General features: G+C 45.6%; 1 protein-coding gene and 1 pseudogene across 2 annotated transcripts in view; one reads left to right on the forward strand and one right to left on the reverse strand.

The window, feature by feature from the left end:
• Rora (RAR related orphan receptor A) overlaps window positions 1–27,264 on the reverse strand; it is a 731,475-nt gene that overhangs the window by 46,345 nt on the left and 657,866 nt on the right. The gene's annotated exons all lie outside the window — the stretch shown is intronic.
• LOC110557984 (glyceraldehyde-3-phosphate dehydrogenase-like) lies at window positions 3,423–4,338 on the forward strand (annotated as a pseudogene).

Here is a 27,264-nt window from a genome sequence, read left to right on the forward strand (position 1 = left end):
GCTGAGCACAACTGAACATTTGGAACTTGTACTATTTTGTGTGTAATTTAGATGGAAGAAGAGTTAAAACAGTAGGCCAGGATGTCCCAGAAAGAATTCAGAGAAAGCTGAGCTAGCTAGGTGTGCAGGAAGTCTCTGAAGAATAAGGAAGCCCAGCCCATCTTCTCATGTGGCTTTCTGTGAAGATATAGGTAGTTCTGACAATGGGGACAGAGCATTAATCCCCTGTAATATTTCCATCCCAACCAGATTAAGCTTTCCTTAGAAAACCCGACTCACATTCCCTGATGCATCTGTGTCTTTGCTAAAAGCCAAATCCAGATGAGCCTGCTCATCCCCAGACAGGGACATTCTGTCCAATGAGAATGGAATTGCATTTGCCATGGAGGGGAGTGCTGGAGGGCTTCGAGTTTTAGACCCAAGTCTCTCCAGAATTCTCCAACTACACAGTCATACACAAAATGTCTAAATTTAAAGTAACCGACTCTTTCACCTCTTTTGGTAACGCCCTAGTAACCAACTAAACTTGGAGCAACATGACTTGACCAGCAAGAAGATGATGCTTTCTAACACGTCATCCAGCTCTTAAACTGGGCCAGAGGCAGAGTAACTCCCTCCTCCCTCCCAGTGCTGAAAAGAGGATGTCACTAAGAGAGCAGATATAAAGTCCTTTTCTCTTCTTGTTTCCCCAAATCTTCCTCTCATCCACAGAAAGCATCTGTGGCCAGGGATCTGTGGGGTTAATTGAAATTAGAGGCTAAGAGAAAGGTCACTAGACATTCTGCCAAAACTCCCAGTTGGAATAAGCTTCTTCAAAGCTTTTTTAACAAACTAGAAGATTCTAGTATCGAATAGATCAATAGACATATGTTTCCAATATGTGGTTCTTGAAAACTTTCTAGGATTCCAGGATGAGGAACATTTAGAAAACTCCTGCTGAATCTTTTGGTGTGGGTTAAATGTTAGTACATATCATTGGGAAAAATAATCCATTTTATTTACTAGTTAGACTGCACAATGGAGATTCCAGATAGCCGCCTTTTAAATGGCACTAGATACAAAATGTCATCTGTCTCAAAAGTTGCATCTGATCTTTTTGAGATCAACCAAGTACCCTCTCCACTTCCAGCAAGAACATTCACACCACATTTAGGTTAAGTCTTCTTTCCAGCCAAGGACAGAGGGCCAGCTTCTGGCTGCTGTCATTCAGAATCTGCTTTTTCACAACAGCAGAGAACAGTGTCCTCGCTGACTAAACCCAATCTGGAAATCTTATCTAGTTTCTGCTCAACCAGATCCCTCAGAATTAATCTTACTGTGTTTCATGACACAGTCTCACCTAATACAGCACAGTTCTCACACCCAAGCAAAACCCCTCCACTTTCCAGCTCCCGCTTCATCTAGTCAGCAAGCTAGATCCATTTCATAATCGTGGTATTTCCATTTGGAAGCTTCTTAAACAATGGCCGCATATAATGCTATGAAAAGAACATACCAGATGATTCACCTTCACAAGCAAACAGGGGGAAAAAAATCTGTGGACACAGAATTGGGTTTTACAATAACTGGATTGTTTGTTTAAGACTATTTGCTCTATGGGTTTCTAAGTGTGGCCCTGGTGTCCTTGGCACATGGCAGCAGAGTGCACGGAGTACATAATTCTGAACAGCCTGTCTGCTTCACGGCACTCCCAAAGAGGCCAGAGTCCCCTGCCTGACAAGCCAACCATTGATTGCTAATCCTAGCTGCCCACGTTCCATGACCTCCTCTCACCAAAACCACACGGATGAAGTAAGATGTGTGGAACTGGGTCAAAGTCACCAGAATTCAGGTTAAGCCACACAAGTGTACCCGGCAAAAAAGCCGGCTGTTTCTTTCCACGACCCTGAGTGGTTTTGGAAGAGCAGTGGCTTCTCCTTGCACAGCAGATGATGTCAGTCAGGAAACATGCTCCAACCAAACAAACCCCGGGTCCATGACGAAAAGTCGGAAAGAACATGTAACTTTAAACCTTGAAAACGCATTACCTCCCCCTGCATCAAGCCGCAGGAGACCAGGAAGACAACATTCAACACTTACATAGCCATGGAACACAGAACCACGAGAGCTAAACTTTGAAGGCCCACAGACTGTGAAGGGGTGAGGGTGAAGAAGAGCACTATTCAAGGCCTGTATTCACACTGTCTCCCTATAATTCCTAGGGGAATGTGTGATAGAGAAAGGTCGTCGTCGTCACCATCTTCTTCTTTTGTTAAAACTCATAAGCAAGGATGTAGGCCTGCTAGAAGCAGAGCTGTAGGTCTTAAGCTTTGTAGGATCAGGGGTTGGTGATGTAGTTTGGCAGGCAGGGTGTTTGACTAGCATGCATGAAGCCCTGGGTTCCATCCCCAGCACTGCATAAAATGGGTGTGGTGACACATCCTTGTAAGCCTAGCACTTGGGAGGTAGAGGCAGGGGGATCGTGAGTTCAAGGTTATTTTCCATTACATAGCAAGTTCAAGGCCAGCTGGGCTATGTACGACTCTGTCTCAAAAAAAAAAAAAAGATTGTAAGATCATAAAGGATGAATGGCTAAACTCTTGGATGACAAATTTCACCAGTTTTCCAGGATATCCAACTTCTAAGACTCAGGAAATAACATCTGAACAGTAGATCTGACAAATTCAAATACATAAATAGACTGTATCTCTCGATTACAATCCAGTAGTTATGTTCCCTCCCTTCCTATTTTGAAACAGACATTGTCTCACTGTACAGACTTGCCTGGCCTGGAGCTTACTACTATAGATGAGGCTGATCTCAGACTCATAGCAATCTGCCTGCCTCTGTTTCCCCAGTGTTGAGATAAAGGCGTGCATCAATAGTATTTCTTAAATATTCTCCCTCCCTGTGCATTTTTAAAGACAATTAGTATATCCAAACTGAGAATAATAAGGAGAGTGAAAGAGGAATCTCCCTCTATCCCATCTCTGAATGCATGCTCTGAAAACTTGGACTGAGAGACAGTTCCACACTGTTAACTGTAAACCACAAACTCAAGGGGAGGATGGATAGTAATATTCTCCAAAAGCTCAAGTCCAGTTGTTTCTTTCACTATTCCTGGGGGGGGGGGGGAGGGGACAGAAACTGCTGGCTATTTCTTAGCTGGTAGGAGAGGGGGGTTAGGTTCTGGTGGGACATGAGGGAATGAATGCTCCGGGCTAGGCTGAGAGACTGTCAGAATCATTTTAAGAAGTACCGGCACTCTGCTCCTTCCTGTTCCAGAAACAGGCACTTCTTTTCACGCAGTGCCAGCCGCGTCCCGTCCCTTAGACAGGACAGTGAAGGTCAGAGTGAACGGATTTGGCTGTATTGGACCCCTAGTTACCAGGGCCGCCTGCATCTCAGGCAAAGAGGAGACTGTTGCCATCAATGAGCCTGTCATCTACCTCAACTACATGGTCTACGTGTTCCAGTATGACTCTACCCATGGCGAGTTTAACGGCACAGTCGAGGCTGAGAACGGAAAGCCTGTCATCAACACAAGCCCATCGCCATCTTCCAGGAGCGAGATCCCACCAACATCAAATGGGGCGATGCTGGTGCCGAGTATGCTGTGGAGTCTACTGGTGTCTTCACCACCATGGAGAAGGTCTGAAGGGTGGGGCCAAAAGGGTTATCATCTCTACCCCTTCCGCCCATGCCCCTATGTTTGTGATGGGTGTGACCCATGAGAAGTGTGACGACTCACTCAAGATTGTCAGCAGTGCCTCCTGCACCACCAACCGCTTAGCCCCCCTGGCCAAGGTCATCCATGACAACTAAGGCATCGTGGAAGGACTCATGACCACAGTCCATGCCATCACTCCTACCCAGAAGACGGCGGATGGCCCCTCTGGAAAGCTGTGGCATGATGGCCATGGGGCTGCCCAGAACATCATCCCTGCATCCACTGGTGCTGCCAAGGCTGTGGGCAAGGTCATCCTAGAGCTGAACAGGAAGCTCACTGGCATGGCCTTCCATGTTCCTACCCCCTACATGTCTATCGTGGATCTGACATGCCAACTGCAGAAACCTGCCAAGTATGATGACATCAAAAAGGTGGTGAAGCAGGCATCCGAGGGCCCACTAAAGGGCATCCCGGGCTACACTGAGGACCAGGTTGTCTCCTGTGACTTCAACGGTGACTCCCACACTTCCACCTTTGATGCTGGGGCTGGTGTTGCCCTCAATGACAACTTTGTAAAGCTCATGTCCTGGTGTGACAATGAATATGGCTACAGCAGCAGGGTGGTGGACCTCATGGCCTACAAGGCCTCCAAGGAGTAAGAAGCCCTGGACCACCCACCCCAGCAAGGACCCGAGAGCATGAGAGAGGCTGCTGAGGAGTGCCCGTCCCAACTCAGCCCCTGACACTGAGCATCTCCCTCAAAGTTTCCATCCCGGAACCCCAGAATAGTGGGAGGGGCCCAGGGAGCCCTACTCTCTTGAACACCATCAATAAAGCTCACTGCACCCACACATGAAAAAGAAGTGCCAACATCTGAGCATGAATCCACATACCATAGTAATGTATAAATGTCATTTTTCTAGCAAAAAAGAACTGTATATCTTGGAGTTTTACCTTGAAGCCGTGTGTGTGTGTGTGCATGTGTGTGTGTGTGTGTGTGTGTGTGTGTGTGTGCGCGCGCGCGCAGAATACGGTCTTACAGAAGGTACTCCCTTTGCGTTCGAAGACAATCCTTTCAGATGGCACTCTGGTCATCCTGCCCACGTGCCTGTCAACTTTCGAATACTGGGCCATGTGGGTGTCGGTCATTGAAGGTGGGGTGACTGTGACAGATTCACTCAGCAGTGACTTCTAGTTTGCAGTGAAAGTGTGCCATCCACACACTTTGGTACTTGAGGATGGCAAGGGTCGGAATCTGCTTTACTACTCACCGCAGCACTTTCCACACATCTGATCACCCACGGCTGCGATGGGTACTGTGTACTGCCACAGCTGAGGTTAAGGACAGCAAGTCTTTGAGTGCCGGCGGCGGCTGCCATCTTGTTTCACCACACACACCTCACGAATGCACGCTCCATCTACCACGAGCGTGCAACAATGCATCTGCTCACTACACACTCACGCAGCACAGGCGCGCCACCCATACACACACCCGTACACACCCCCATCCATGGAAACCAGACAGCTGTAAGTCTCATTACCCCAGGCTGGGCAGCAGTGCCAGGGACACTTAGTGGGCACAAAGAACCCACTAAGACAGTTCACCTTGTCTCACTAGCTTCACTCCAGATGAAACTCCAGCTTCCCCGAGTGTAAACAAGAGATAAAAGTGGAAGTTATTTTTAGAGGAGAAAAAGGTAAAAGGTTGAGACCTAAATTCACAAACTCTACAGCGTGGGGTTGAGTCTCTGTCCTGTCTCTTCCCAGACATTCGAACCTGAGCCCTTCATTAAGCCCTATGCATTTCCTCGTGGTTAAAACAATGTCTGCCTCATTATTATGGACCATACAGGTGAAGGAAGGGTCCTGTAGCATCCTGGTCTGGCACATAGCAGGTGCTCAGTGAGCAGTGGCTGTGGCCATCCTTGCTTGGCTGTTAAGGATGCTAGACGCGGCAGGTGGGGCTGCAGCTGGAATGGACGCAGCTCAGGAAAAATGGCAAGGGATAAGTCATCATTTCTGTGTTTAGCGGCTTCATTGTGATTGCATAGCCCTATTCTGAGAAATAACCAACTCAACAGACATAGAAAGCATCAAAAGATAGCAGCGCTTCTTTCTAGGGCGAGGCCGCAGCACAGGTGGCACCCCGGAGAAGTGCTGAGGGTGGAGGAAGTGGGGGGGAGGCCCCACACACTGCACACTGTGGTTGAGTTGGGGAAAGACTGATGTGCAGGGTAGGAGGCACCCACAGGCCCCTGGGACCTGAGAACCATTTACCAGACGCTGAGGCTAGAGAGCAGCCATCTTCCCCCAGGACCTGGCCTCCACTCCTGTCTTTAGCTCTACAGCTTTGGACTGGATGGGCAGCTGGATCCTGTCCCTGGATGTGATGATGTTACCAAGTGAGCTGAGGTCTTATCTCCCTAACCGCAGGGATGTCTTTGTGGTGAGCTCTAGGAGATGACATCTAGCAAGGGAAAGGGGCATGGAAGAGTGGAAGGAGAAAGAAAATATGCCCAATTTCATTGTTCTTTTTTTTTTAAATTTTTTTTTTCTTTTCTTAGAGAGGGAATACTTTGAGATAGTCCCTTCGAGCCTGGAGGTCGAAGTTCTGACAGAGGACACAGTGGAGCCAGAATGGCGTTTCTACATAACCAGGCCCTCTTGTCTTGCCTACCCTTTCCCTTTGTGCACGTGTATTTCTATGTGCCTGTGGAGGGCAGAGGACAGCGTTGATGGTTGTTCCTCTGGGATGGCCTGTTCACCTCGGGTTTTTGTTTGTTTGATTTGGTTTTGTTTTGTTTTTGAGACGGGGTCTCTCTGTGCTATCTGCCGCTCCTACAATGGGGATTAAAACCAAAGTGTCACCATGCCTGGCTTTTAAAGTGTGAATTCTGGGGACCAAGTTCAGCTTCTCATCCTTCCGAGGCAAGCAGTCTGCCAATGGAGCCATTTCCCCAGCTTCCGCTCACCCTGCTTACAAAATACTTACTGCTATCAGTGGCTGCCCTTATTGCTGCATCCCACTGTGGTGGGATACATGGGGCAATGCAAGGCCAAGGTGGTGTCGAAGGAAAGAAAAGGAATACTTCCTGCATCCTTCAGAAGTTAATGATCGCAAATGAGAGTGCCACGCTGGGATTCTGCTCAGACTTTTGTCTCTTTGAGGTTCTGCCCCATGCTTTAAATCAGTAGAGAGAGCACCCGCTTGTAGGCCACATTAGTGATATAGGCCCATCCCTCACTGTTGCACTTTTTTTTTTTTTTTTCCAAAACAAACCCATTAACCCCGCAGAGCATCCTGGGGTCTCAAGCTGCTTTCCACCAGCCCACAAATGTCTCCAATGATTTGGTAAAGGCCTGCCAGTGAAGCACCACAGTAGCACGAGCCTCTGGACCACAGCCTTTCCTCTTAGATGCTGAGGGACCAACAACCCGGTGTGGTGGCCCTGGGCAGACCCTGCTTCCAGGAAAACAAATGCAACCACTCACAGTGCCGTGCCCTGGCTATTCGCTGCTATTCAAAGAGACCCAAGACCGCCACCGCAAACAATTCTCAGAAACGGAGTTCAAGAAGGGGTTAATGCCCAGAAAAGCACAACCATCTGAATGAGTGTATACATGTCCAAATTTAAATTTACGTACTTTTCAAATATGTAACCTTTGGTATATTAGCTTTAAATTTCAGTCATGCCTCCAGTGGTCTCGCCAATCATAACAAGTGTGGATATCACCTACTCTGAATGAAAAGTCATTTAAAACAGCCCAGATGTCAAAGTAGAAGAGATGTTTGTGGGGCAAAGGGTATACATAGGGACTGAAAAAAAACAGAGGGCAATGGGGACGAATGTATTTAAAACATATACATATGTGTATGAAGCTGTCAATTAAGAAAAGGAAACTTTTTAGAAAAGAAAAAAAGTACCACTTGAAATATGTTACAAGGAGAAAGTGTAAACCATCCCCAGCCTCCAAATGAGATACCAATATTTGGATTGAAGCCAATGTTTCGTTCCTGGAATCAGCTTTTTGAGGAATCAGTTCGACAGAGGCAAATTGACGGCTTCACTTTGGAACTCTGTAGGACTGGTAGCAAAGCCATCAGTTCACCAGAGAAACACTTGTCCATTGCAGACACTTCCTGAGAGTGGATCCCTGTTCCCCAGGAAGAAGATCCGCCTTTCCCACTGGGGTCTGTCGAAGTAAAGACTGTGAAACTCTTGGGCAGGGCAGTCCTTTCAGAGCCAAGCTTTTTTTCCCTCTCTTTGCTCATTCTTGACTTTTGCACACTGCTAATTAATCTTAAATGTACCTCCCCCGCCACACAGGGTTTTAGGTAACCCCGGGCGGGCTTCGAACTTGCTATACAGCCGAAGATAATTTTGAAGTCCTGGTCCCTACCCTCTAAGTTGACCTCCTGCACTTCCATATTACATGTGCCATCATGCCTGCTTTACGCAGGGCTGGGGAATCAGACCTGGGCTGTCATGTTAGGCAGCCACTGTGCTCACTGGGCTCCAGCTCTGCACACTTACAAATACTCTCTGAGAAGGGCTCTCAAACTTCGGGGCCGGTGCCAAACACCTTTGCTTCTAAAGATGTGGTGGGAGGAAGAGCTACAGCAATGATTTTTTTCAATGAATTTAAAATGTGGGGTTTTTACGATGTATCGTTCCAGTAGTTTCCCTTAAAGGGACGTAAAGGCAGCAGTTGAGAGGTAGAGAACCACTTTTTGCAGGCAGCGAGCATTTTGCCTTAGGCTAACCTGAATAAGGGGGTCAATAGTTTGTGGAAGCCTTGGCACCACCAGATACCGCTCCTAACCATCTCCTAACCCGACAGGTAGCGGCCATTTCCATCACTGTCATGATTCCACAGCCTGCTTTTTGTTCAACTGTAGGAACAACAACAACTACAATAACAAATGTGGAGCAAGGATTCGTTAACAGGAAAGAAATGAAAGACTCCAGGGCTCACTTAGCAAACTCCAAGAGCCAGGGAGTTATTAACTAGTCTACGAATTGGATTCAGTATCAAGTGTCATTTGAATTAATGTGGGTTGTGTCTACTGAGAAAACAGCTGCTAAACTGGGGGAGATTAGTCACAAATTCTTTAACCATGTGTCTAAAAGGCCAGTGGGCCTTGGGGTTTGAGATCACAAGTGGCAGCCCCAAGTACAACTTATCCAGGAACATCGTCATTTGTCCCAGTCCAGGGTGGCCATTTTTTCTCTTCTGCTGCAAGCTCAAACAATCCTCAGAAAAAAAGGGCAGAGCAATGGGAAATAACCCTGTGTTTGGAAATCCTCTTCAGTAGTATCTTTTACAATGTAAAAAAGGATTTCCTCCCTCCTCCACTCCCCAGCTTCTTGAGACAAGATTTCACTGGGGCTCAGGCTAACCTTGAACTCTAGGAAGCTAAGACTGGCTCCGAACTCCTGATCTTCCTTCCTCCACCTCCTGGGTGCTAGGATTTTAGGCAGGGGCTACCATACTCGGCTCAAAGGCATGGAACTTTAGATAGCCCATTTGAATCTCTCTAAACATGCCTACCCATAAGGAGGGCTAAATCCATGACAGTTGCACGGGACTTCAGTATCAATGTCACAGCTGAGTTTTACACCTTACCACTCCCTGGCGCATTCTTCCTTTCACCCCATGGTTGTGTGACTCAGACTGGCCCATCCTGGAAACAGCTCTGCATGACTACAGTAAAAGTCCCAAGCTCTGCACAAACACTTCATCTTGGAGATTTTTGAAATGGAGCTGAAGTGAGAAAGCTCTGGAGATTAGCACCAGTTTGTGACAGGGAGAGTAAGCATTCCAGGCCTTTCTGGGCAGGAGGGCCCCTGTTTGTCTCCTTGTGTCAGCTGGACAATGTTAGGGAAGCAAAGATTTGGACACAACCCAGCATGTGTAGAACATGGAGAGGGGAACCTGGAAGGCTAACAAGAACCCCATGGGTATAGGTGACCCTACGCTGCAGTTGACAGCTACCTCTGAATACCTTCATCATCTACTGCAAGAAGAAAAGGAGCGGCTCCTCTTCCCTTCCGGGGAGATCATTGGCACGGTCCTCCACACCAAAATGAGGACTGATCTTTAACACACTCATGCTGACATCGCCACAGAAAACATTGCAATATTTCTCTTGTAAATACTGACTGCCAGCAGGATGAGGAGGATCTGCTGGCTACATCTTTCTTCCTCCCACCCCTGCAAAGGAAAATAGCCTGGGACCTTCTTGGTTGTTGCTGTTAATTTTTTCCAGGGTCTTAATGACTGGGTGTTCTTGAGTGCCATGTCCTCTTCTCCAGGAGGAGCACAGCCATTATGGAGAAAAGACCAAGGCATTGTGGGAGGCAGGGACGATTTTGGCAGTGCCGGCATTGTTGGCACAGATGTTTGCTGTCCTAGTTGGTTGACTGCTTTGAAGGGACAAAGTTCATGGAAAGGGATGCTTCTGGGTACATTTGTTAAAATAAAATCAGCCCTGTTACCTAATAACACACAAAGCTTGGGATGAGACTCTGTATTCATATTTTATTTTTCCTGACAATACTGCTCAAGGAGGGCAGACTTAGTGGAAATTCCGATTTTGTTACTCACTGCCACAGACTGGAAGACACTTTCTGATGTCATGCTCTGAAATAAACCAACTTGTTTGCCGAAACTACCTACACACAAATTAGAAAATTATATGACGGCCAGTGTGTACAGCCTGCAGCGGAGGGCACAGGGTATTACGACAAGCAGTCGTCGGCAGGGTTTCTGGTTTTGCAGTAAAAGAAGAGGACTTGAAAGGACTCCGTGGTTTTGATGTTCTTCTGAAATGAAAACCCATTTGTGAAGGCATAGCATTGGGTTGTCATTAATGTCAGCCATGCGAAAGCACTGTCTCCATGGGAGCTACAGTCATTTCTGGGCTGAGACCACGGCTTTCCACTCACTGGCATGCGGGGCTCTGTGCTAGCATTTCTCCAGAGACTCTGAGCAATTTGTTCTAAGCAACTTGTCCTTCCTCTCCCAGTTTTAAAACAATATTTTTTTTGTGCCAGTTTAGAATCAAACATAGTGCCTTGCCATGGCTAGACAACTGGTCTACCCTAGCCCCGACAGCACTTCAGTACATTTCAGGCCACCAACTTATTTTTAAAGTCGTTCACAAATGCTCACAGGGGGACGTGCCTCCTTCTGAGAAAAAACTTTAAGTTAGAGATGAAGTCCTCAAGTTTTAGGGGGCCTTCAGACATGTATCATATCAGCTCAAAATAACATGGGTAAAAATGCAGTCAGAGAATTGTAGCCTTCCATTGCTCTAACTGAAACCTCCTGATATTAGTAAGATCTTGCTGAGAAGGTATGGCAGAACTGTAGCTTGTGTTAGGGTGTTTGATGATAGACAGCGCCTTTCATGTTCCGAGTCTGTTGTCACACACACTATCACGCTTCATCTGAGAAATGGGTCAAGAAGGAGGCTTGGCAAGCAGTATGGGCTTAGTGCTGTATCAAAACCTTGCTGACTTGTGTGCTATGTAATGGAGCTGGGCACAGAAAGAAGAAGAAGTATAGCAATTTTATTTGGTAGGGAGTATATCAGGGTGGTGTGTGTGTGTGTGTGTATGTTTTCCCTCTTCTATTCACACACACACACACACACACACACACACACACACACACACACAGAGAGACATAGACTGACAGAGAGGCAGAGGAGAATGTGTTATTTTCCTTCTTCCACTACTCGTCTCTAACAAAAGCATCAAGAAACAAGCTAAACTTGGTGAAGGTTGGCTGGAATTGTGGGGTGTTGGTAGTACAGGGACAAGCTACCACAATGTGGCTCGTGAGCATCTCTCCATTTTTCAAGACACAACATATCTGTGCTTTCCTACAGTGACAGAATTGCCTTTGTCATTGAAATGTTCCTTATTTGATTTCCTCAAAAAAATAACTCAGAGACTTCCTGTGAAGCTCAGGTCAAATTCAAACTCTTGACCCTCCCTTGCCTCAGCCTCCTAAGTGAGGAGGATTGCAGCCATATGCCCCCATTATCAATATTACAACAAACACCAGGGTGGGCTTTCCCTGACAGACTGTATGAGCCCGTGTGGGAGACAGTGATACTTCTTATGGCATTTACAGATAAATAAAAAGAATAAAAAAAAATCATTCTTTTTTTTATGCTTTCAAATTTCAACATCATTGTCTACCCTGCTCTCTTTTCCAAACTATGAGAAATTAAAAATCTGTATTTTAATCTTTGTTTCAGAAAATAGCTACTAAGCAGGTCCCAGAGTTTCACAAGTCTTATTTTATGAAAAGTGTGTGGGTTTTTTTTTTCTGTACTCGACACAGATTCTTTTGTTTTTATTAAACAAAATATAAGCAAGATCTAAAAAGTAAATTGCTAAAGACAACATTTTTTAAAATCTAAACTGCTTTTGACTTTAAAATGTAAATAAGAGAAGAAAACCTCAGACTTAAAACCCAAAAACTACTGTTCACAGCCACAGACTTATAATCCATGTATCGTTGGTTTTCTCTGTTAAAACTCCACAAAAATTAGTTTTTAAGAGGTGCTTGCTGAAGTATGATATCTAGAAAATGGCAATGGAGATGAAAACAGCTTTCAATCATCCTTCCTTAAATATTGTCATCACACACACGTGTGTGTGTGTGTGTGTGTGTGTGTGTGTGTGTGTGTGAGGGGGTTGGTAGTAGGCTGGCAGGCAGGGAGCCTCAGCGCCCTACCTCCCCAGTTTGTTCACCACCACGCCCAGCTCTTTTACATGGCTTCTTGGGAATCAAACTCAGGTCCTTATGCTTACACGTGGCAAGCACTTTGCCAGCCAAGCTACCTCCTTAGCCCAGTGCACTCATTTTTTTTTTTTTTTTATGATGTTTGCTTTCCTTGAGGATGTTCAGAAAATTATGTGACTGTTGTCACATGAGGGGGAGGGGAGATGAATTCTAAGAGAGGTGACATGGACAGCAGTGCTCTCCTTCCGAAATAATGAAAGCCCACGTGATGAATGGCTGAACTCACACCTCGAAACTAAGACACAGGCAGTGCAAAGTGTGTGCTCTAGCCTGAGAACAGAAAACAGCGTCAGGGATTGGCAGGAACACTGGGCTTGACTACTCCGTCTGATAGTCTGTGAGCAGCTTCGTGCGCGGACCCCTTGCTCTTCACCACGCCAAAACAACCCAGTTTAGAGGAATATCAAGGCAGCCAAGAATTCATGTCTCCTCTTTTAAGTTACAGCGAGGGGATTTCACGGGACTCCATAAGTGAATGCAATTAACTCGTAGCTGTGCAGGGCGTATATGACACCTTTAATAGAGCCACGCAGAATACAGTCACGGGAGTTTACTGTCAGCCCTTGGAGATTACTGGCACATCGGCAGCCTTATCTGCTGTCTTGGCAATCTTAAGTCTTTTAAGCTAACGGAAATATGTCCTGCACAATAACTTTCCCACTCTGACCTCGGCATAGAGAAAAATGACACACGAGAAGAAGCCAGTGGTTTATGCAAGCAAGTGATTTCACTGCTTTGGTGCCCAGTCCCCCGTCTTGGTCAGCACAGGTGGTTGACATAGTGAAAACTGGCTGTGTTTCCACAGCTTGGGGAATGAGGGCTAGGAGTGTATGTAGCACAGTAGCAAAGCACGGCCTAGTGAGCACCAAACCTGGGTTCCATCCCCAGCACTGGCTGTCCCCAGGACAGGAAGGTGAAAGACCTTAAATAGACCTGTCTCTGCTGCCCACACTGACCTCACACCAATCTTGAAACCACTTGGATGAGAAACTTGAGGTAAGTGATCTCCCTGGAGTTAGCCATAGTTTTTGTTTGTTTACTTTTCTCTAAAGAACCGAACTTAAGCCTTTCAAACTATTCCATTCTAGACCTATCAGGACCTCTGAGATTACCCAGTTAAACTTCATATTCCTGAGGGTGTAGAAATGGCTCAGCAGATAGAAGCCTTCCTACATAAGCATGAAGCCAGGGGTTAAGATCCCAGCAGCCATGTAATATTTTCAGTGTGGGCCCATGCATGCCAGGTGTCCTGGATAGTTTTATGTCAACCTGATACAAGCTAAAGAAAGCAGGCTGAGCAAGCCATGGCAGGCAAGCCAGTAAGCAGCTCCCCTTCATGGCTTCTGCATCAGCTCCTGCCTCCAGGTTCCTGCCCTCTTTGAGTTCTTGTCCTGACTTCCTTTGATGATGAACAGTGATATAGAAGTATAAGCCAAATAAATCCTTTCCTCCCCAACTTGCTTTTTGGTCATGGTGCTTCATTGCAGCAATAGAAACCCTCACCAAGACACCTGTAATCCCAGCACCAAAGGGGACTGAGACAGGAGGACAGCTGGGCTTGCTAGGTTGCCGGCTTAAAAAAAAAAAAAAAAAGTGAGCTCCAGGGTCAGGGAGCAAAGGAAAATGAAAAAGGTCAGGGAGTTGAACACCAAACACCTTCCTATGGCCTCTAAAAGGACATGAGTGTGCATGATCGCACACATGTGTGCACATTTGTACACATACACGCACACCAGCTCTTTACTCTTCAGCCAATGAGGCTTAGAGAGGTAAAAGAATGTCCCAAGATCCTCAAGCTGGGACGGCACTGACATGACGCCACCACGCACATCTGCCATCATGCTCATTTCATAGAACCCAGATGAACAGACCCATTTCACTTGGGAGGAGGAAACAGAGATCATGGAAGCCGCAGGGCCTTGATTTTGAGGACAAGAAACACAGTGGTGAAGTTCGGGAGGGATGATGAGCTCTGGACATCAGATAGGACCGCTGGGGAACGGGCAGAATTTCAGGGAGCTATTCAGAAAAGAGAAAGTGAAGCCCACACTGAGACTAGCTGGTATCATATTCCCAGCCCATCTCATCCTGCCCTCCAGCACACTGCAGACGTAGCCTGAGATTCAGAAGTGCCCCTTGTCTTTTACAGTATCCCTCAGTATTGGTCCTCAGGTGTACAAGAACTCAAAACCCGGAAATATCCCCGGCCCTCTCACCACATGTCACCTTCTGTGACTATCTGGATTCATTCTATGGCATTTCCCACCTCTTGAAGGCTGTGAGCCATCTTTGAGGGTTTTACTATGTCAGATGTTCAGAGTGGAGACATGCCTTTCTTCTTCATGGTATGTATTAGTGCCTTGCTCAGTGCCTAACTTACACCGTGCCCAAAGCAAGGGAGGAGTTAGTGAATCCCACTGACTGCTTCCTACTTATGAGTGTGTGACTCCACGGTGGAAAGAAAAGGTTACTGCAGACATCCAAGGGCAATGTCCGGCATCTCCTTCTTACATGGACATTAAACAGGAAGAATCAAAAGTGATTCTCACTTCCCAGGCAAGCCTCTCTTCTGAACAGCATTATTCATTTTAGCCAGCAGCGCGAAGAGGCCAAAGGGTTTGATAAGACCCAAAGAAAAGGCTAGCACGGTCCTGAAGATATCATTTAGCAGCTAAGAGAACTTGCTGCACAGCTGTGAGGACTGGTGTTCAGATCTCACCCCCTAAGTGACAAGCCAGGTGCCCAGTGCACAGCTGTAGCCCAGTTCCAAGAAGGGCTGAGACACAAGGATCTCTGGGGCTTGCTGGCGTCCAGCTCCGCTCTGGATTCAGAGAGAGATTCTGCCCCAAAGGAATAGATGGAGAGTGATAGAGCGAGTTACTTGTCACTCCCTTCTGGCCCCCACACCTGCACATGGGCATGCACACTTACATACATAGACACACACACACACACACACACACACACACACACACACATGCTTACACTCACATGGATACATAATAAACAAAGCTTTCTAAAAAAACTAGGGAGAGGAGCTGGAGAGATGGCTTGGTGGTTAAGAGTGCTTGCTGCTCTTTCAGGGGACCCGAGTTCAGTTCCCAGAACCCACATCAGGTGTATGCTGTGAGTTAAAAAGGGGCAGCCTCAAGAGACAGAGGGGACTAGGCCCCATGCTCCATCCATGACTTACGATGATCCTACTCATGTTATTTATCCTTTCCCGTGCCCATTCTTTAATTGGTGTCATGGAGAACCCAGAAATGCCTTGACGGGGTTGTGCGGTTCAGTGGCTGGCGTACAGTGGGAACTACCATTCCTCCCACGATGCGAGCGATCAGCGTTTTTATCTGCTCTCAGATAAGACTCAGTAATCAAAGTTAATCTCCATCTGCTTCTCTGAACTAGGAATTACTGCTTAATCCCAGGATTACTCGAAGGTCAAGATGGCAAGTGGGTTCCAGCTCATCTTTCCAAGTTGGATGGATTTCTAGCACGAGCTGGTTGAGAGACACTGTGCTGCAATTGATTGTAGCAGGGCGTGGAGCTGGGGTTCTAATATTAGAACAGGTAAGCCTCTGGGATGTTGCAGAGGTGAACAGTTATTTTAATATATATATATATATTATATATATATATATATATATATATTAAAAGATAAATGGAGATGGTGGCCCTAAAGTCATGTGGCTTGGGTTCCAATTTTAGCCTGCAGGTAACTGGTGCAGGGGCCTGGGATCGGCCAGCTCTGAGAACGCCACTTTAGCATGAGGACTATTTTGAGCTAGAGGCAAGTCAAGGCAGCAGATGCAGGACGAACGCCCCGGGAGAGCAGAGGTTTCTTTGTGAAGGGGCCCGCATTCTGCAAGCTCCTTCCTGGTAGAGGTGACAAATCATCACTGAAGGTGGGCTCCGACTTAGATCTGCAGAAACAGGCCTGACTGAAATAGCCCGAGTTTCTCTTCGTTCTAGATACTCACTTCACTTCCCACAACCTACCGCTCTGACGACCTTCAAGCTGGTTTTCCTGTGTCTTGTGGTCGCTCTGCAAGCTTACCACCCTCATTAAAACAGCGAACGGGCCTCCAGGTCTGAGGCCACCTTTGGGGTTTGACCTTCTCTTTCACTTCGTTCCATATGCCCACAAGCCCCTTCCCACCTCAGAGGCAAATTTATCAGACATGTGTCCTTTTGCTGTAGGGTTGGTCTTTCCTAATTTATTGTACAGAAACAGACTTTGAGCATAAAAGCGTCAAGGGAAAGGTTCATTTGTTTGCTTTTGCCTGCTGTTGCACTGTTACAGACTTTTTTTGTTTTGTTTTGAGCAAGAAACTTCTACTCTGTGAAGTCAGTTCTTACCTAAATCCTACGTTTACCAATACTGATTAAAAAACAAAACAAACAAACAAAAAAAAAACAAGCAAGTAAAATATAGAGAGAAGAGGGATTCAGATCCAGGATATAGAGTTGTTGAAAAGCAGAAACCTGCCATACATGAAGAGTAGTATTCAGTGTTCTCTGTCCTCAGTCAAAGAGCCTGACTCTTCCCACCAATGACAAATATATTTGAAATGAGAAGAAATGACAGCATTTTTTGGCACGAAGAAAAACCATCTAATGCGGAGTGAAATCTCCTAAGAAAGACAGGGCTGTTGTGAATGCGACAGCTCTTTAATAACCCAGGCACCATTTAAAAATAGCTGGAATTAATTATAGGGCTAATGACCCATTGAAAGGCTTATTTAAATACCAAAGCCAGCACCCGAACGAACAATCATGGAAAAAGAAATATGGCTTAAAAGGGAGTTTCGAATGCGGAAACCAAGCACAGTAAGCATTATCTTAGGACACTCGCTACTCTGCTTCGGAGAAGCTCAGGATGCGAGACACTCCAGGGAGTTCTCATGCTGGGTGAAGGAAGCCACAGGGGACAAACGGAAAGACGAGAAGGTGGCACGGGGGCTTACCTGCTTGGAGAAGAAGGGCCTCCAGTCAGCATCCCTTCCCAAGTGCTTCCCCATTACCAAGTTCTTTGTTTATTTTTATTACGCCTAGTCATTTTAATTCATTTTATTATATATGTTATTGCATTTCTGAGGCAGGGTCTCAGACAGCCCCGGCCAGTCTCTAACGAACTATGTAGATGAGAACGACCTTAAACTTAAAACAAAACAAAGCACACACACACACAAAAAAACCTAAACCACATTACTTATTTCTCTCCGTGTGTTACATGTGGTAGGGATCATAGGACAACTTGGCACCAGTCCTTCCGCCATGTGGGATTCTAGGATTGAACACAGGTTGTTGGGCTTAGTGGCAATTGCCTGCTAAGACATCTCGATGGCCCAGCCTGGAACCACCGATTCTCCTGCCTGCACCTCCCAAGTGCTGGGATTACAGGCGCGCACCACCGTGCCTGGTTTTATGTGGTGCGGGAGACTGAACTCATGCGTGCTAAGCAAGTACTATACCAACTGAACTATCTCGCCGGCCTCCCTAGCCATTCTTAATATGCTATAGTAGAAAATTAAAAATTTCACAGAGAGGGACATATGGATTTTTAATAAGTCTCAGTGGCTATTTTGGAACCGCATTATCACCACGAGTTTCCTGCACCTTGGCCCACAGTGTCTTGCGTCCACACCATCATAACCCAGCAGGGAAACAAGGAGGTGATAATCTTCCTTGTGTCCCACTTGCCAGGGACATCGCTGCCCTTCTTGGTGTCTATCTGCTCCAGAATACCCTTACTGTAAGTATGCTGGGAACACACGAGGTGGCCAGAGCTTGGGAAGCTTCATGGCTTCATTCATGCCTTTCTTGTTCTTGTTCACAACGGCTTAGCTGTGTACAACCTCCTCGTTGCCTGACCAAGTTAACAGTGTCATGGAATCCAAAGCTTCCAAGAGCCCTTGAGAGGTCGAGGTGGGGAGGTGTGGTGGGAGCGAGGCGCCCTTGACATAGATTGGCTTCAAGGAGCAAATATAAATTTCAGTATAAATTGCTGCTCACAAAAAAGCGCTTTTAAACCAGCAATTATTTATACTGTACTACTGAAGGGACCCTGTAATTATTCCGAAAGCGCTTGCCAACGTCTACTTGGTTTCATAATTGCCAACACAGCCTTGTTCAAAAGAATCCAAGGCTAGGTTAAAATCCTGTTTGGTACTAGGTTAGTGTTTGAAAACCAGCAGGATGCTGGGATGCTCAGGCAGAGGGGGGCAGCCAGGCAGAATGAAATGGTCCTCGGACTCTCAGGTGGGAGGAGAGGGAAAGTGATGGATGGATACCTGCCCACACTGCTTCAAGTTCTCTTCACTCCCTTTTTCAGAAACACTGTCATCTGCTGGCCGAAAGGATTTTAAGGGAACTTTGCAAAGTGCCCTCGGTAGCAGCTATCCCAGTGAAGAACAACTGATCTGCTCTACCTCTTCCTGCCCGGAAAGATTCTTCTGCTTCCGGCCTCTGTGGATAACTGTGTGACTCCCAGGACACTCCCCTGCACAGGCCGCTGACTTTGTTGACATATATTCTGAGTTTCTTTGGTACACACATCTCCCCAGCTTAAAGCAGTAGTCATTCTACTTCCAAAGAACGGGCAGAAGAGAAGTTCCTTGTTCTCTGTAAATGTAAAAAGTGTCTGGAGTATCTGACATTTGGGGGTGGGTAGGAAAGGGTGATCTCCTTTCTTTTCATGACCACCCCCCTCTGTGTGTGTGTGTGTGTCTGTGTGTCTGTGTGCCTTTGTTTGCAGAGGCTGGAGATCAACTCTGGTGTCTTCCTGAGTTACAACCCCACCTTGTTTTTTGAGACAGGGTCTCTCACTGACATGGGGCTCACCAGCTAGGCAAGGCTTGTTGGCTAGTGAACCCCAGAGATTCCCATTTCTTCCTTCCCAGTGCTGGGATTATAGGTACATACCACCTTGCCAACGTTTTTGTACATCCGGAGGAATCAAATTGGGTCCTCATTCTTGAGTAGCAAGCACTTTACCAACTAAACCATCTCCTCAGCCCTCATGTTTAGTCTTATAAATCAGCTCAGTTATTGACAAGAGGCTCTGTGTTCCCTACCTGTTGATAAAGACACATAGTTAAAATCTACTCTTGGGGTTGGCGAAATGGCTAAGCAGGTAAAGGTGAGTGCTGCCGAGCCTGATGGCCTGAGTTTTAACCCCTAGAATCCACATAGAAGGAGGAGAATATTAACTCCCACAAATTGTCACCTAGCCTCCACTATACACTGGCATGTGCATGACCAACATGCACGTACACATAGACACACACACACACACACACACACACACACACCATAAATAATGTCAAAAAAATGCTACTCTGAAAACTGAAAGTGCTGTGGGTAGTTCACAAATAGAAATGTGGAAGAGAAAAATCTGGCCCAAGTGAGGGCTTGTGAATATGCATCCCTCCTCTCCCCCACCCCCATTTCCCTGTCAAAAAGTAGGAAACCAAGGTGGAGATCTGAAGATAAGTTTTGCTAACCACTTGCCCAAATATCCTAGGGAGATGTTCTTTCTTACTCTGCTGGCAGAGGCCCTGCCAGCAACTATTTCTGACAAAGTGTGACAGGAGGGCCTGTCTGTGGGCCATGACCCAAGTCAGCATCGTTGGGACTCAGGAGGTATGAGCACCGTCCCACAAAGCCACTGGCCACAAATGAGGTCTCCTGCGCCTGTATGCTCACAGTGTCCTTCTATCTTCATCATGGAAGGAGTCCCTTTCTTGACTCAAAGTCACCTCAAAAGTCTTGGTAAAAGGAGGACAGGTTGTCAATTCCAACAGCTGTTTCTCCTCACCTCGGACATGGGAAGGCGGTACCCTGCTAGTCTCCTTCCTGAGCCTTTGTTCCTGCACCAAACTCTCTGAGGACTGACAATGGCTGACTTATAGGAAGGCATAATTCTGCACAGCATGTCACCCAACACCTGACTGACATTCAGCAAACAATGATGACATGCCCCGACTCCAACTGTCCAGTCAACCCCACAATCACCAGGTACCATTTTCTTCTTTGTGGGAAAGAAACTTCTCCATTTCCTGATTGGCTGGAGTAGTTTTCGCCCATCTACTCTTTTTGCTTAATACTCATGTATTCTGGGCAAGCTGAACTTTAAATTGTTCCATCATCTATCTATGCTCAGACCTAGAAGTGACTTGCTTTCTTCAATGAAAAAAGAGCTAGAATATGCACAACCATCATAGTTATCCAAGAGCCAGGGGGTGAGACTCTGTGAGAGATATGTCCAATAACACATTTACTGTGCCCTCATTTGAAAGCAGAAGAAACCACAGGGTGAAACCAGGTGTGTTAGCAGCCGCCTATAATCCCGGCCATTCAAGACCATCCTCAGCTGTACAGTGAGTTCCAGGACAGCACAGGCTACATGCGATCCTGTCTTAAACCACTCACAGGGTGGCCCTTACAGGAGAGGAAAAGCCAGGTGAGAAAACTTTCTTTATGCTCTGATATAATAAGCTACAGTCTCTCCTTGGCTGGGCAGGGGATTCTGTTTCAAGCTCTGGGGTCCTGGGTTAGAGTTGGCTAAGTGACAAAGGTACAAGAAAACTATATCTGCAAACTGCAAATAAGATGACCTGGGGGTAGCCTTTCAAGGAACACAGTGCAGTAAGTCCTCCTGGTTTCAGACACCTCTGTGATTGTCAAGCACTTCACAGCATCACCTTAGCAGAAGGGCTCATACCTCAGCTGGCCAGAGCTTCAGCGAGGGCTAGCCTCAGCTCAGTATGTAGCTGGGGATGTCCCTGACCGTCTGATATTCCTGTCTCCACCTCCTGAGTGCTAGGGTTACTGGGGTTCACACACCTTGGTCATGCAAGGACTCATCCAATTGAGCTACACCTATAGATCCACTTTAATCAATTTCTTGAGAATGAAGATTCATTATAACTTGTTTCAAAACTTAGTAGAAACAGACTCAAGAAGTATAAGGTTATCATAGATGTTGTAGTAGTCGCAAGGCCTTCTACGAGTCTGCCCCCATCCTCGGAAATGAGTATTTTCCCCCTTTCATAATATAAATACTCCTGGGGATTGAGCCCAGGGCCTTGAGCTACACCCAAGCCCAATATTTTGTCTTAAGAATTAACTATGTGCTTGGAACTCAACCAAGTTGCTGAGCTCGTCAGGGAAAGCTGCGCAGAAAGCAATTATGAATAGGTTGTCTTGGGTCTAAAGTGACTTCCTGTGAGTCAAGTGTAGAAGCTGTAGTGGCTTGAACTTGGAGGCTCTTCTGGCAGCATGGAGGCCTGTTTGCTTATGTCCTAAGTCCTTAGCTAGCTCCTGGTAGAAGAGGTTACAGGAAGATAGTTGAGGAAGACAGACCTATCTGACAAAATACAACCGACAGACCAATAGTCTTTGACATCCCGGGGAAAGTATGATGGAGCTCTGACAATCATCTTGTTGCTATTCACATAATTCCTTAATAATTTATCAGAAACACTGCCGATTTAAAAAAAAGTTTCTATCTCTTCCCCATGCCTTTAAATAGATATGTCTTAAGATTTATTTATTTTTATCGTTTGGTGTGTGTGTGTGTGTGTGTTTGTCTATTTGTGCACCATTTACATGCAATGCATTTGGAGGTCAGCAGAGGGCATCAGAGCCCCCAGAACAGGAGTTACAGGGACCTAGTGAGTCCACGTGGGTGCTGGGAGTGGAACTCAGGTCCTCTGTGAGAACAGCTCCTAATTTCAGAGCCATCTCTCTAACACCAAACAGATATACATTAAAGAATGTCAACTCTCTTCAATATATATATTTTTATTCAATATTTTTTTTTTAGGCCAAGCAAAAATCCATGTTCTACAAAAGACTCCAGAGCCAAATGTAATCTCGTAAGTGCGGCCAGCAGCTTCTTGCTCTATTTTGTTTTGCTTAATTTTGCCTTGTTTAATCTTGACTTTGTTTTCTTTCTTCCTTGATTATACAGTTAAGATGGACTGTAGTTGTTTTTCAGGAAGAAAGCAACTTAATTTACACCAAGAAGCTGGTGAGTGGTTTGAATTTGTGATTTCTTGTTATTTTTGGATCAAGCCAAGCCACCATGTGTAGCCCATGTTTGACAGAGTTTAAAATAAAAGAATAAAAAGCGGATAGAAGCCTGCCTCCCCTATTCCCTGCAAGGCCACATCCCAGGTAGAAGTCTGTAGAAAATTCTCATCTCAAGTAAGTTTAGGTTGAAAATGACCGTGAGGCCACAAAAGGTGGCCCACTTACATGCTAACAGGAAGGCCTCTTTTAGGGCATCAGGTAACCAGGACACATGTCTGCGGCTTTGGTTTTGTTTGCTTTGCTTTGTCCTTTCCTGGGGTAGGAGGACAAGAGGAGGACAATATTGCTTATTTTTTCTTGAAATGTGATATAACTTTCTGAAATGTGATATAACCAGGGCAATGTATCCCCGTCATAGGGTCATACGTCACACCCTTAATATTTCCTTCACACAGCAGCGCCGTCAACAGCCACTGTATTTGTGCCCATGCAGAATAAACTGTCTCAAATGTCTTTAGATGCTTGCTTGGGAAATCTGTCTATCTTTCCCTTGCAACAATGACTACTAATATAATTTAACTGTAATTTTTGCTCCCCCATTAGTATTTAGATATCATATAGGTGTAATGAAACAAATTAAAAAAATTATAGAAAAATATAATAGAAAAATCATATGATCTTTACTCATCTGATTTACTCATATGAGTAAATCATCTTTACTCATATGGTGCTAATCAAAGTTTAAATATGTACATACATACATACACACACACACACACACACACACACACACACACACACACACACACACCCCAAACACATATGAACACCCACAGGGTGGTAGAGACACTCTAAAATAAAGATACTATGTTATGAGATATAAAACATGGTAAGTTTCAATTTATATGTTTTAACTGTTGGAGAATGCAAATTAATAACTGAGTAATGATTATGATTTCAATGACAAAGTAATGAAAAGAAAAAAAAGTGCTGCCCCTTTAACTTCAAAAAGTACACAAGAATTCCATGCAACGTTGTAGAAAAACTCGAGGAAATGCTTTAACCACAAGATGGCTCCCAAGGTTTTTAGACTCCCTTCCACAATGTAATAGGTTTCTGAATTGCAAAACAGCAATACACTTCTTAAAGGGGCCATTAACCCAGAAGGAAAGTAAATGTCAATCCCAAACCACAGCCACCGGAGTGGACAGGCTCCTAGAGGGAGACCGGAGCAAAGTGAACCAAAAAGAACTGGTGTTTTAACATTTAGACAAAGCCCCAGGTAGCCAACCAAACCGCTGCACCTGTCAGCACCCACCAAGCGCAAGATCTGACCATGCAAATACCAGGACATGTGCCCGTGTGCCTGACAATCAGATAACCACAGTCCTTGGCCTAACTAGATACCTCAGTTTCCCTTGTGGAACTCCACTTCCGGCACCTTGGCTGAGTGTAGGTTATTAGTAGGTGGGAGGGGTATTGAAAAGCTGTCCCACTTCACTTGAAAATGACACTGACCTTAGGGAGTTTCAGGAGAGACGCTTCTGACATGTCCCTGTAACTACTGTGGTCAAAACCTCCCAGGGTGCCATTTCTGCCACCTTACAGAGGTTTTGTTGAGCCTCGGCTTCTTTATTAGAAGCCTAGAGACTCGAGCACCCACTTCACCTCCTGGTTTTGTTTAAAAAAAAATATATGATCGTCAACAATAGAGTGGTCCGTGTCATGGCCTCAGGGCCAGAGGTCCCGGCAGACCACAGATCTTGGCCCGACTCATGGCTTTTCCTGTGTGGCTATATCACAGATTCTTAATCAGAGGTTACCGTGCTAGGTCACCCTGGTTCCCTCTTAGTGGTCACTGGGAGATTTATTCCGATATTGAAAGCACACACGCAATGACTGTGGCTTACATGCTTGTTTTTAAGCGAGCATGGCACTCGGTGTGCAAAGGTCACCATCCCAGTCTCCACGGACCTGCTTCCGGCTCTGTTCTCTCATGTTGAGCCTTCCGCCCGCCACCTGACTTGAACATGCCTGTCACGATACACTGGACATGTGAGAAACACGCAGGTTATGACCGGACATGGCTAGGGAGACACAGCTAACAGGCTAGTGAGGGAGGGGGCTACAAGCTTGGTTCTCGCTCCTATATGGCCTTCTGTCGACTGTGAAACTCTCCTCGTCTCAGTTCCCCTCATCTTTAAAGCAGGGACAATAATGGTTCTTACTTGCAAAGTTGCTGATGGTACTATTGTACTTGTCGATTGCTTAGCCCAGGGCCTGACATGTAGAAATGATGCAACCAATGAGCAATTGTCAGCCTGTGCTGCCATAGTTACCGATTTTACCTGAATGTCATGTTTTTCACTTTTGGCCATCAAATATGATCTTTATACAGTTCTTGTTACACTTATTTTGTGTATATATAAGTGCCATGGCATGCACGTGGAGGTCAGAGGAGAGCTTGTAGGAGCTGGTTTTCTCCTTCCACAATGTGGGGTTCTGGGGATTGAACTCAGGTCATCAGGATTGGCAGCGAGTGCCTTTTCACGCTGAGCCATCTTGCTGGCTCCTTTGGAGCTGTTTGTTTGCTTTTGCTGGCTTTCATGACAGTTTGGAGAGTGCTATTCAGACACTTGACTTAAGAGAAAAGCGGGCAACCAAAAGCCACATAATATCACTTTCCTGCACGTGAAGCCTGCTGGGCTGTGGGAATTCTGACCATTTGGTTGCACTAAAGGGCTGTTCTCTAGCAAGGAGTGTGAGAGACTGGGTAGACACTGGACAAGTCATCCTTGACTTTTTGAACTTTCACTGAGTTTATTGCCAAATATATTTGGGGAGGAGAACTCCGGGAGAAGCCTAGATTAAAAGCATTTTTTTTCCCAATGTAAAATTGCAATTATTCTAAGAAAATGATATATGATCATGAAAATGGTGATATTTAAATAATTCAATACACAGTAACCTTGGAATGAAAACCCCGTGAGTTATATAATAATAGTGCCACTAGCCATCTTTACTTGACTCTTGGGCTTTAAACCTAACACTGCATCTAACTGCCGAGCAACTGTGGTAGGCCAACAGTGGCGTCCCCGTGAGCTCCCCAAGTGCTATCTCTCCTGCACCAGAAGTATCTCAGCAAAGAGATAGAGTGTTCTTGAAACCTCAGCCCACACAATCATCTCTCAGCACTCTGAGGGACACTGTCTTCTTTTCAGACAGGCTGTTTTCAGGGGACAATAGACATTTTAAAAGAGGGTGACACAATTTGATTACGATACAATGGGTGTGTTACCCATTGAATTATTCTGTAGGGGAAAACTCACAGATAAGCCACTTGCTCTTCCTCATCTTCATTTTTTAAATTATCAAACAAAGGGGGAGTTGGGGGAGCATAGCTTTATGGATGAGGTAGTGCCTAGTGTATGGGAGGCCCTGGGGTTCCATTCCCCAGTACCATGAAAAGAATTTTCAGTTGATTAATTAAAAGAAAATGTAAAGGCTACTTTCTTGCAAGTAGAGGTTCAAGTGCTCTTACTGGCTGTTGCTGTCTGATGGTGCCGAGGGCGGCAACAGGGATCCCCCAGCTGTGATGTGGGGTGTGTACCTCACAGTCTGTTGGATGGGCTCACCAGCAGACGGGCTTTGCAGAATAACAAGATAACCCGCACTTGCCCCCTGCATCTATGGAGCGTTCGTATCTGGCTGTGAGCCTCTACCAATGTCACCCACGGCCACCTCTGCTGCCTTGCCCGGTGGACTTCTTCCGGATCAATCTGTTTCACGGTAAATGAGTGACAAAGGTAGTTTTTAATAGAACAGACAGAGGGCAAGAGCCACATGCGAAAGCATACCCCAACGGGGCTAGCTTAATTAGCCATGTCACCTACACACAACCTGGATTATAGGAAAGCTCAATTTGGCTCAAATATATTTAGAGATCACCTGTTTTTTTTTTTTTTTCTTTTTCTTTTTCTTTTTTTTTCTTTTTCCTTTTTTTTTTTTAATTAGGCAATTACAGTGTGGCCTGAATTGAGAAAGTCAACATTCCTCAAACAACTATTTAAATACTTAAGGAAAATGAATTGTACTTGGACTGAGGCCAGGCATTTGATGAGTTCATAAAATGTCACTTACCTCCTGGCTTGAAAACAGAAGTTAACTCTAATACAAGTTTCTTGCCCACCTACCGAACCCTTGATGTCGGCGGGTTGTGACGTGAGCGCTGGGGTAACGCGGTGGCGAGTTAACCGGAGGGGTCTGTAATTAACATACACTCATGTGCACACTAAAAAACAGGGCAGCAAGGAGAGTCTCCCCATTAGGCTGTGTGATCAAGAAGTAATTAGTTAATGTCTATACAGCTCAGGTATATAGAAATGAAATGGATGATTATTATAATTATGGAGAGACCAGTTCAAAATCCACTTCAAGTTCAAAGAACAGTAATTTATACATCTAAGTATAGACGCAAATATTTAACTCTGTAAAAATGCTTTTTCTAGGGCCATTCCAGGTATCGAGTAAGTACATTCATGGCTAAGGTTTTACTTCTCTTTCACTCTTAATAAAAGATTAAGTCATGGTGGTACAAAAATGCCTAACTCCCTTACTAGGCTTTAAAACCATCTCCATTAAAAATTGCTTACGGGAAGGAAAAAGAGAGGTGCTGGAGTTTCCTGCAGTGGTGTGGTCAATCACCGTGTGCACTGGTGAATGGTTGAGGACCCGAGGTTTAACTGCACTGAGAG

This window comes from Meriones unguiculatus, chromosome 6 (genome assembly GCF_030254825.1).
Source record: "Meriones unguiculatus strain TT.TT164.6M chromosome 6, Bangor_MerUng_6.1, whole genome shotgun sequence".
NCBI lineage: Eukaryota > Metazoa > Chordata > Mammalia > Rodentia > Muridae > Meriones > Meriones unguiculatus.